This window comes from Adiantum capillus-veneris, chromosome 28 (genome assembly GCF_014529385.1).
Source record: "Adiantum capillus-veneris isolate H3 chromosome 28, ASM1452938v2, whole genome shotgun sequence".
Classification (NCBI taxonomy): domain Eukaryota; kingdom Viridiplantae; phylum Streptophyta; class Polypodiopsida; order Polypodiales; family Pteridaceae; genus Adiantum; species Adiantum capillus-veneris.
Genome location: NC_140958.1, coordinates 126,273,693 through 126,285,186, shown reverse-complemented (window position 1 = coordinate 126,285,186; position 11,494 = coordinate 126,273,693). Strand labels below are relative to the sequence as shown.

At 42.9% G+C, this 11,494-nt stretch overlaps 1 long non-coding RNA gene across 1 annotated transcript; it reads left to right on the top strand.

The window, feature by feature from the left end:
• Positions 1 to 2,044: 2,044 nt before the first annotated feature.
• LOC147421264 (uncharacterized) lies at positions 2,045 to 4,166 on the top strand. Its single transcript, XR_015186905.1, has 2 exons — positions 2,045 to 3,124; positions 3,726 to 4,166. It is a non-coding gene; the product is annotated as an uncharacterized LOC147421264 (long non-coding RNA).
• The last annotated feature ends 7,328 nt before the right edge of the window (positions 4,167 to 11,494 follow it).

Genomic DNA, 11,494 nt, shown 5'->3' with positions numbered 1-11,494 from the left:
AGATACACCATTGGCAATGAGCATACCCGTGCTATTACACAGGTGTAAAAATAACTTTCCACAGTGATCCGGCTCTTTCTCATCCATTGAAGAACGATCATACAAGTGAACTTCCTCCAACTCCCTTGAAATGGATGGCATATCAAATTGTTGAGTATCATGTTGCAACATTTTTGTGCGAGCATTCATATCCTCAAATACAATAACATCACCTTCACCTTTGAAATAAGTAATGTCCTCTTCTAAATAAAAAAATTATTGATCTCTATCCATGCAAGCACAAAAGGGAGAATCATGATGAGGAATGTAGCAACCGGCTACAAAAATGGGTGCTCTTTTTGGTATGATAATTTTCAGCCATACATAACGTTTGTACTTGTCATCTTTCACAATTGATCCAAAATCTTCCAATCCTTTTTTAACCATACATGCTACCCCTCCTTGTCCTCTTCGTTGCTTAAGATTCTTTGACCACATCAATGAATGTATATTGTAATTCTCCAAGCCGTTAATCCTTTGTGTATCATGTTCCCAAGTTTTAACAAGAAGTGCAACATTGGCTTTGCTTGTTTGTTCATCAATCCCAATCCCCGCGTTCCATGGGTATCCATTACAATTCCAGAAGCATATTTCAATTGTAACTCAGTCTCATAGGTCACACATCCCTATTTGCTCGAGGAACTTGCCTCCTCCTTGGGTACATTTTCTTCATGAGAAATCTCCTTGTTTTTCTTATTTTCTTTTCCTCATATGCCTTGAGACGCATATTTTGTTGCTTAATAGTGCAATCTTCACATATAAAACATTTTGTATCCCTCAAATAGATCCAACTATTATCAAGGATAATCTTTCACTTGGTCTCATCCGGCATGGTGCATACAATTGGCCGTTCTCCCGAGCAAGGAGTTCCTTTCTTCCCCACTCTATGTGCTCTATAGACCATAACTATGGACATGCCAAAGTGGGTTTTGAAGAAATCTTCAATAACAATGGCAAGAGAAGGAGGTGTCTCTAGCTTCTCTTTGGGAAATCCACGAATAACAATGTTCTTGGAACGTCGCTCTCGTTCCTTCAACTCCTCCACATCCACATTCTCAACATTTTGTTTGAGCCATATCTTGTATGAGTGAGGAATTAGAAGCCACATTGCTACCACATACATCAGCCCAAGACTTGTTTGTGCATACATTTTTCATGTCGCATACGTCCCAGCTCATGGTGTCAAATTTCTCCTCTTTCAATACATGGGCATGCTCTACTTTGCTCATCCGCTCCTTCAAAGCATTCAAGTCCACAAGAGAGGGTTTACATTTCTTGACTTCTTCTTCAAGTTGCATCAAACATGTTGTTTGCATCTCAAGTGTCCTCTTGAGATTCTCATTCTCAACCACAAGTACCCTTAGTGTGCCATTCTCCATTGGAAGTGCTCATAAGTCCTCGCCTTGTTTGTTTACGGTCTCTTGTAATGATACCAAGTATGCTATGATCATGCTTTCCGATGTCGTTGGTTGGGTGGTTGTGTTGCTATCTCTACACTTAGGAGATCTTGGACCATTCCACAATGGTTGTGGACCTTGTTGAAAAAGAAGAATCCTTGCGAGTGCCGAAAGACATTGTATGTAAAATAAGAGATGAGAGTCAATTTTCTTGAACCTGTTCACTTTGAAAATGTTATTAAAGAAATGCCTTCCATAACTCTAAAAATCGATGTCTTTACATCAATGCGTAGAGGGCTTTGTGCTCTTTGATTGAGGCTGTAGATCACCCAAATCGGAGTTTGGATGAAGAAGTTATGATCAAAAGAGGGAAGTGTTGTCTACTAGGTCAAAAAATGGCTGTGTTTTTTGTTGGGGGGGGGAAGAGAGAGAGAGAGAGAGAGAGAGAGAGAGAGAGAGGATCAAGGGAGAGAAAAAAGGAGCAAAAGTGATAGTGACGATGATGTGGGATCGAGGTGTGTTCGCCAAGGAGAAAAATTTGGGGGGAGAGAGAGAGAGAGAGAGAGAGAGAGAGAGAGAGAGAGAAAGATTGAATTATCGTTCACGGAGGTCATATATGACCTATGGGACCAGAAACAAAACAGTACAAAGGATTCCGTCTGATACATATCAGTTAAGGACTGAGGGTCCATCGAGGGGTGGAAGAAAAGATAAGATGGGATGAACAAAAACCTAAGATGAGGTAGATGAGGAGGAGGGAGCCAATTTGGAAGTTCAGAACTCCGGGATGATGGCTTTACCTCCTCGATAAATTGCCCATTTCCCTGTTGTGCGTGCTTCTCGCATCTTTTTGAGTTCGGCCTTCTTCTCTTTGAGTTGGGTGGGTGTGAGATCTTCAGCAAACCAAATTTTTGTGTCCTTGAGAAGCTTAGATTGCTCAAGGAACTTGACTCGATCCGCTTTGGTCATGAAGGTAAGAATTGCATGGTTGGTGCGATGCTCGTGAGCAAGAGTGGTGATTGTTGGTCAATCCCATTGTATCATGGGGGTTGTTGTTCGGATGATGCGAGCGAAGGACTCGTGGAACTTGAGGTCCCCCTTTCCTTGCCAATCGCTCGGGAGCCCACCAATGCAAACATTGAGAGCAATAGCATCTTGTCACTATCGTTCGTGTAGCATAGACGCCACACAATCTTCAACTTTGTGGAAGATGGCATCTTGCACTCCTTATCTGTGAGGGTGATTTCTCCCTCCATATTGAGCTTGATTTCCTTATGTTCCATCCCTCCCTTGTTGGAGTTCTCCACTATGGTGAGTAGAAACTCGATGGCTGCGAGTCTTTCCTTCAAAGCTTCATTTCCCTTGCAAAGTCTTTCGACTTCATTTTGAAGCTGGGCCATGCTATCCACCTTTGGGGGTGTTGCCACGACGCCAGCAAACGTGAGCTTCCCGCGGGATGAGGCCCGAGTGGCCATGGTAGGCACTTGGAGAAGAAAATAGGGCTTAGGCCTAATTTGATTAAGAATAGACTCTCTCTGTAGGTCGAGAACAGGTCTGTGTATAAACATTTGACCTTCTTGAGGTTGAAGTCGCAGCAATCTTGAGGTCACATTGGAGGTCGGCCAACAAACCAGGTCACGAACCAGATTGTGCAGGTTGACCTCAAGAATCTCGCAGGGCCAAACCAGGTGCGCAGGCCGAACTAGATGCTTGTCCTTTTTGCTGTCAACAGTAGGAAAGCAGTGCTTGAGGTGCTGAGTCGGGGTTGGGCCGGGTTGAGAGTTGTCGAAACTTGAGGTTGAGGTGCTGAGTCGCTCAGTCAGGCGGGCCGTTCCACTGTAAGCAGTAGGTAGAGCCTACACAGGGTTGTGGGGAGGGGCGGGGCTGTGGCTTAACGCCCCCCCAAGGGCAACTCCTTGCCCACGAAGAATTTTGTGGTGCTAGGGAAGGGCGACGCTAGACGAGAGTAAGATTACCATTAATGTTTTTGATGTTTGATACAGATTCTAGCTTTGCTCCACAAGAACTCTTTCCAATTATGGATGTAGAGACTTTACTTTACAAAGGGCTAAATTCACCACTTGATGCAGACATTTTATATGATCTTGATTTTCAATCGATAGTAAGTAAATTTGAAGCATCCACGTATGTAGATTACTAAGAGCTTAGTGCCATCACTTTAGAGGGGGTACAGGAAGATGTGGGGCCATGTAATGGTCTTGTTGATCCAATTCATTACAACAATGCTCTTACCAAGTGAGATGCATGCTAAATCTTGTGTTGATACAGTCAAACAGTACCTGATGGAGAGTAATACGGATGGAAAGTGTTTTACCAAGCCGATGGTTCCTGTGCATGCTACATGTAATGATACTTCTTCTGCTCATGGACGAGGAATTCACAAGGTCTAAAAATCAAGATGTAGTGTCTTTACAGGTTTCTTTTCCGATTGAGGAAGATCTAGCCAGAGGGGGTGATGTCGCCATGGATAAGATGTCTATCTTTTTGCTTCAATTATAAAGTCTCCTACTGAGTAATGATGCATGTGGCTATACAAGATGCTACAAAGATATGATCAACATGTCTTTTAAGTACTTGATGCCATTTGATCCAAGAGGATAGGGTTATGTTTATGGTCTATGGTAGTTGATTTATACACCGTATGATCTTTGTGGAGTACATGCTACTTACAAGTTATGGCAAGATATTTACATACTTTGCAATGCAGTATGTTTATGCTTATTGGATGGATCCACTTCATTGATGGAAATTTTTTGAGTTTCCCTTTGATCCTGGAGGCTACTAGCAGTATGCTTACAACAGCACAGTGGTGGCATACGAGCAAGTTTTATACTTGCAGTTTTTAAAGACGGTTCGCACATGCTGGAGGGTGTGTAGGTTTAGAAGCGGTGGATATCGTGATGCCACATGTCCATTGTAAAGTGTGCGCTTTGTCCTAAAGTGTGAGTGAATGAGAGAATAGTGGAATTATCCCACATGTTGTGGAGCAAGGTTGTAGAGCTACTTAAAGCTTATTTCATGAATGAATAAACACAACTCTATTTTGCATTACATCTCCCTTGTTTATGGTGAGCTTGTGATGGCTTAACAAATACTCAAGACCGTGTTTATGAGTCCAAGTTAATTGATCTTGGAACCTAATTCGCTTGACTGATAATCTAGTCAAAACACACTCACTTGTGTGCACGATGTTTATCTTTCATCCACCCTAGCTAGCCGATCCCATTCACATCATCCATTCGGAACAAAACACAAAAAAAAAGAGTTTAAATTTTTTTTTTAACAAAATAATTGTTGGTTTTTAATGTGGTGTTTTGCAATACCAATGATTGCATATATGTATGCCAAATGTGGTGAAATTCAATGTTTGAAGAGTTTAGTGCTCGGTATGGTGTCATTTGAAATATGCTAATGACGAGATCATGATTAGTTTGTTACCATATACATGTGGTAGTGATGTGTGTGAACACACTAAGGACCATCAGAGCATTATTTCCCTCACTAGGAGGTTTTTCTCCCCCGTGTATTGTATATACACCCACTACTCTAGGGCTATCTTATCTTTCCATTGCACACTAAGTAATACACTCTCTATTGTGTGCCTTGAGCTTCCTTCATTCTTTCCAAGTTGTGTGTGTTCCCATGCAACCCTAATTCCAACAATTGGTATCAAAGCAGGTTGCATCCTCCCAAGCTTAGTCGTCAGCATTGCCAACACACTTTCTAAGCAAGTCGACAAATACTTCGAGTAAGCTCGTAGAGCTTGGTGTACTCAGATTTTTGATTGGGGCTCATTTTGGCCTCCATTTTCACTACAAGCAGTGCTGCACAAGCAATTTTGTCATTTTGAGCAAAATTTTTGTCAGTGTGATTTTTTGCATAACAAGTCCCTTACAGTCTTCTACGATTTGTGCTATATAGCACGTGTTGTTCTCGCTTCTCTTTTTGGGCAGTTTTATCAAGTGCAGGCATTCACTAGGGCTGAAAATAACACATGTGTTCAAGATGTTTGCTGCTAAGGACACATTGGATATGGACAATTACCCTATGTGGGCTTACATGATGCAACATGTCCTTGTGTCAAGGGACATGTGTAACATTGTGCAAGGCATTGATATATGTCCTGGTTCTATGGATACAGGTGATGTTGAGGATGCTATAGGTTTTGTTGGAAGGATTGCTGATGTTACCATATACATGTGGTAGTGATGTGTGTGAATACACTAGGACCGCCGGGACATTTTTTCCCTCTTTAGGAGGTTTTTTCCCCCGTGCATTGTATATACGTCCATCACTCTAGGGCTATCTATCTTTCCATTGCACACTAAGTAACACACTCTCTATTGTGTGCCTTGAGCTTCCTTCGTCTTCTCCAAGCTGTGTGTGTTTCTCTGCAACCCTAATTCCAACAATTGGTATCAGAGCAGGTCACGTCCTCCCGGGCTTAGTCGCCAGCTGCTCCAGCACACGCCTGCTCACTTTCTCCGATTTCAGTGAGTTTTGGCGAGCGTTCGCAGGTCGACAAATTTGGGCTCATTTCGGCCTCCGTTTCCACTACAGACAGTACTGCACAGGCTATTTCGTCATTTTGTGCAGATTTTTTGTCAATGCCGTTTTCTGCATAACAGGTGCCTTATAGTCTTCTACGGTTTGTGCTATATAGCACAAGTTGTTCCCGCTCCATTTCTCCTATTTTCGGGCAGTTTTCACATCAGGTGCAGCATTTACCATGGCTGACAACAACAACACAGATGTGTTCAAGATGTTTGCTGCTGAGGACAGGTTGGATGGGGACAACTACCCTATGTGGGCTTATATGATGCAACATGTTCTTGTGTCAAAAGGTGTCTGGAACATTGTGCAGGGCATTGATGTACGTCCTGGTTCTGAAGATGTAGGCGATGTTGAGGATGTTGCAGGTCTTGCTGCAAGGATTGCAGCTGTTAGAGTTGTTTTGCCTACGGCAGAACAAGTTCGTTGGGATGTTAAGGATGCGCAGGCTCATGCATTGATTGCGTTGTCTGTGAAGCGCACCATTATTCCTCACATCCGTTCAGCAAAATCTGCAAAACAGGCTTGGGATATTCTAGCAGGTCTTTATGCAAGCCGCAATGAAGCTAAAATTGCTTTGCTGCGTAAAGAGCTAGAGTCGAAGATTATGCATGAGGAAGATGATATGGACACTTTCCTTGCTAGTGTCAAGGATATCAATGAGCAACTCATTTCTGCAAGTGAAGTCATTTCGGACAGTTCCCTTGTGCAAACTGTTCTTGATGCCTTACCAGATTCCTACCAGACTTTTGCTAGTACTTGGAGACTGATGACCCAAGGAAATCCTGAAGTTGTCAAGTTTGATGCATTATGCACATTGCTGTTGCAAGAGTCACTTTCTAGAAAAAACAGGACTAGGCAGCGTGCAGTTGAACAGGCTTTTATTGCTTCTCAAAGAAAGGGTGGTAACAGTAATGCAGCCACTTCTTATGGTTCTGCTGCGAGTGGCAAAAATTCTGTTCCTAATGCTTCTGCTGGCAGCACTTCGTCTGGCAATACTGGTGATAAGGGCAAAAAGAAGATGCGTTGCCATTATTGTAAAGCCAATGATCACTTGATCAAGTCGTGTCCTAAGTTGAAGGCCAAAGAGGCTAAGAAGAAAGAGGGTGGTTCCACTGCAAATGTTGGTTCCACTACAAATGCAGCCATTGTTGAGTCTTCTGTGAAAGGAGATTGTGATGCTGATGTTGATGCAGAATGGGCTTTTAGCGCAGAGTGCACTTACAATCCTGCTGTCCATGATGCATGCTTGTAAGTTGCTGCAGATTCACATGTGTGGTATTTCGACAGTGGTGCTACAAAGCACATTACCTCACATCGTGAATTGTTTACCTCTCTCGAGTCTGTCCCTCATGGGAATTTAGTCACTTGTGCCAACAACGCCTCTTATCCAGTTCAGGGAGTTGGAAAGATTGTGCTCACTGCTGCTGATGGCAGTTCCTTCACACTTGTTGATGCACTTTATGTACCTGGGATCAAGAAGAATCTCTTGTCTGTATCCGCACTTGCTAGACTTGGACTTGTAGTCAAATTTGTGGATGACAGATGTACAGTTCATGATCTCAGTTTTGGTGATGAAATTGTTGCATCTGGGCTTTTGTGCCGTGGGTTGTATAAGCTCACTTTGTATGACAAGTGTGGACAAAATTTTGCAAATGCTGTTGCAGATTCAAGGGCTATTTCAGATGCAAAACTTTGGCATGCACGTTTTGGTCATCTGAATTTTGCCAGTTTGCTGCGTTTGCAGAAATCTGATATGGTTGCTTCTTTGCCGCCTCTTGAAGCACCTGTCAAACATGTTTGTGAAGGCTGTATTCTGGGTAAAATGCAGCGTTCTAAGTTTCCAAAGGATGGTTCAGTTAGGGCCACATGCAGGTTGCAGCTTGTGCATAGTGATGTTTGTGGGCCCATGCAAACTCCGTCCTTGGGCAATTACCTGTACTTCGTGACTTTCATTGATGATTACTCTAGGCATGCATGGGTATTTCCGCTTAAAGCGAAGTCCGAAGTTTTTATGTGCTTCAAACAATTTTTGGCTATGGCTGAAAATGTCTCAAAATGTACTATGGGCACCCTCCGTTCCGATCGAGGGGGGGAGTATATGTCTCATGAATTTAATGCATTTTTGGCTAGTCGTGGGATAAAACACCAATGTACAGTGCCTTATACACCTCAGCAAAATGGTGTTGCTGAGAGGAAAAATAGGTCACTAACGGAAATGGCACGATGTATGGTCAAAAGTCAAGCTTTGCCGCATTCTTTTTGGCTTGAGGCCATCATGTGTGCCACTTATGTACTTAACAGGTGTCCTACGAAAGCTTTGCAGTCTATTACTCCGTATGAAGCATGGCATGATAGAAAGCCTTTTATTGAGCACATGCGTGTTTTTGGCTGTTTGGCATATGTTTTGGTGCCACAAGTGCAGCGCAGAAAATTGGATGATAAGGCTGTCAAATGTATTTTTGTTGGTTATAGTGCTGAAAGCAAAGGTTACAGGTTGTATCATCCGCAAACAAAACGTATTCTGGTTTCACGGGATGTAGTGTTTGTGGAAGATTCTGTTCAGCCCTTGTTGTCATGTACTAGAGACAATAATGTAAGCTCACAGGACATTTATGACACTTTGTTGCCTCTTTTTAGTGGTGGAAATACGAATGTAAGTTCCAATGAGGCAAATGTACAGCCTATGGGGGTTTCTGAAAATGTTTTAGAACAGCCTATTACTGATGCAGATGTACATGATGTACTTGATGAGGAAAGGGCTGAAAATGAGCAGGCTAGAGGTATGCCAAAATGGCTGGTGCACACTTTGCGTGACAGTAAATTGGATGCACCTTTATCTAGTCGTACTCGTTCAGGCTCTCGCCATGCATCTTATGCATCAAATTGTTATGCTTTGGCTGTGTCTAGTTTACATGATGTTGAGGAGCCTCGGTCTTTTGATGAAGCACAGAATTCAGAAAATTGGATTGCTGCCATGAAATCAGAATATGATGCACTTATAGAGAATGACACATGGACTTTATGTGATTTGCCTCCTGGCAAAAAGGCCATTGGTACGAAGTGGGTTTACAAGTTGAAACGCAAGCCGGATGGTGAGATCGATCGCCATAAGGCTCGACTTGTTGCAAAGGGTAATGCACAACAAAAAGGCATAGATTATGAAGAGACTTTTGCTCCCACTTCTCGTATGACTACTGTACGTTTTCTATGTGCATTGGCAGCTCATTTTGGTTGGGATGTACATCAATCAGACATTGTTACTGCTTTCTTGAATGGTGACATATTTGAGGAAGTTTATGTAACGCAGCCTCGCGGTTTTGTCATAAAAGGACAAGAGGACAAAGTGTGCAAATGTAAGAAGGCTTTGTATGGGTTGAAGCAATCTCCTCGTGCTTGGTATGAGAAAGCTGACACTCATTTGGTTAAACGAGGCTTTCGTAACAGTCCAACAGAAAGCACATTGTATGTAAAGCATGAGGATGATGTATTTCTCATTGTGGTTCTTTATGTTGATGATTTGCTGATCACTGGACCAAATGAGAGACATATTGCTGAATTTAAGGCTGATTTGAATGCTACTTTCAAGATGAAAGATTTGGGGCTGTTGCATCATTACTTGGGTATACAGTTTAAGCAGTGTGATGGTGGTATTGCCTTGTGTCAGAAAAGTTACATAGAGACATTGCTATGTAAGTTTGGACTTGAGGACTGCAAACCTATTGCCACACCCACGGAAACAGGTTTGAAGTTGAGTCTACATGATGCTGGCGATCCTGCTGATGTCACTCTTTACCAAACTGCTGTTGGCTGCCTCATTTATGTATGCAACACGAGGCCAGATATTCAGTTTGCAGTCTCGCAGGTCAGCAGATTTATGCATAGCCCAGGGTCTAAGCATTGGTAGGCTGTCAAGAGGATTTTCCGCTACCTTAGTGGCACTTTACATCTTGGCTTGTTTTATCCCAAGGGGGGATCATTGCCGCCAGACTTACATGCTTTTTCGGACTCAGATTGGGCTGGTTGTTTTGACACGCGAGTGTCCACAAGGGGTTTTTGTTTCATGCTTGGCAGTTCATGTATATCATGGTTGAGCAAGAAGCAACCTACTATGGCCACTTCGAGTTGTGAGGCTGAGTACAGGGCAGTCTTCACAGCTACGGTTGAGTGTGTATGGCTCAGACGCCTTATGGCTGACTTGGGTGTTGGACAGGACACTGCCAACACTATCTACACTGACAGTCAGAGCGCATTGGCAGTTGCGAGGAACCCAGTTTTTCATGCTCGCACAAAGCACATTGAGGTGCATTACCACTATGTCAGGGAGAGGCTCTCAGCAGGAGAGATCAGCTTGGCTTATGTGCCAACACAGGACAACCTTGCAGATCTTTTCACAAAGGCATTGTCTCGTGAGAAGCTTGAAGCTTTCCGCAAAGGTTTGGGCTTACTCCCCTTTGTGAACTAATCCTGTCCTCAGGGCATGGCACTTCCCTTTACTCATGTGCCAGCTCTCGTTCACCGCATCACTCCAGGGGGGATTTGTTACCATATACATGTGGTAGTGATGTGTGTGAACACACTAGGACCGCCGGGGCATTTTTCCCCTCTTTAGGAGGTTTTTTCCCCCGTGCATTGTATATACGCCCATCACTCTAGGGCTATCTATCTTTCCATTGCACACTAAGTAACACACTCTCTATTGTGTGCCTTGAGCTTCCTTCGTCTTCTCCAAGCTGTGTGTGTTTCTCTGTAACCCTAATTCCAACAGCTGATGTTAGAATTGTTTTGCCTACATGTAAGCAATCTCTGGGATGTAAGAGATGCGTAGGATCATGCATTGATTGTGTTGTCTGTAAAGCGCACACTTACTCCTCACATTTCCTCAACAAAATTTGCAAAATAAGCTTGGGATATTCTAGTTGGTCTTTATACAAGTCGCAATGAGGCAAAAATTGCATTGCTGCTTAAAGAGCTAGAGTCAAAGATTACGCATGAGGAAGATGAAATGGACATGTTTCTTGATGGTGCCAAGGATATGAATGAGCAACTTATTTCTGTAGGCGAAGTCATTTCTGACAGTTCCCTTGTGTAGACCGTTCTTAATGCTTTGCCAGATTTGTACCAGACTTTTGCTAGTACTTGGAGACTTATGACCCAACGAAATCCAGAAGTTGTCAAGTTTGATGCATTATGCACTTTGCTGTTGCAAGAGTCACTTTCTAGAAAAAAACAGGGCTAAACAGTGTGCAATTGATTAGGCTTTTATTGCTGCTCAAAGAAAAGGTGGTAACAACAATATAACCACTTCGCATGGTTCTTCTACGAGTGAAAATTCTTATGTTCCTAATGCTTCTGTTGGTAGCACTTCGCTTGGGAATTCTGATCATAAGGGAAAAAAGAAGATGCGTTCCCATTATTGCTAATGATCACTTGATCAAGCAGTGTCCTAAATTCAAGGCAAAAGAGGCTAAGAAGAAAAAGGTTGG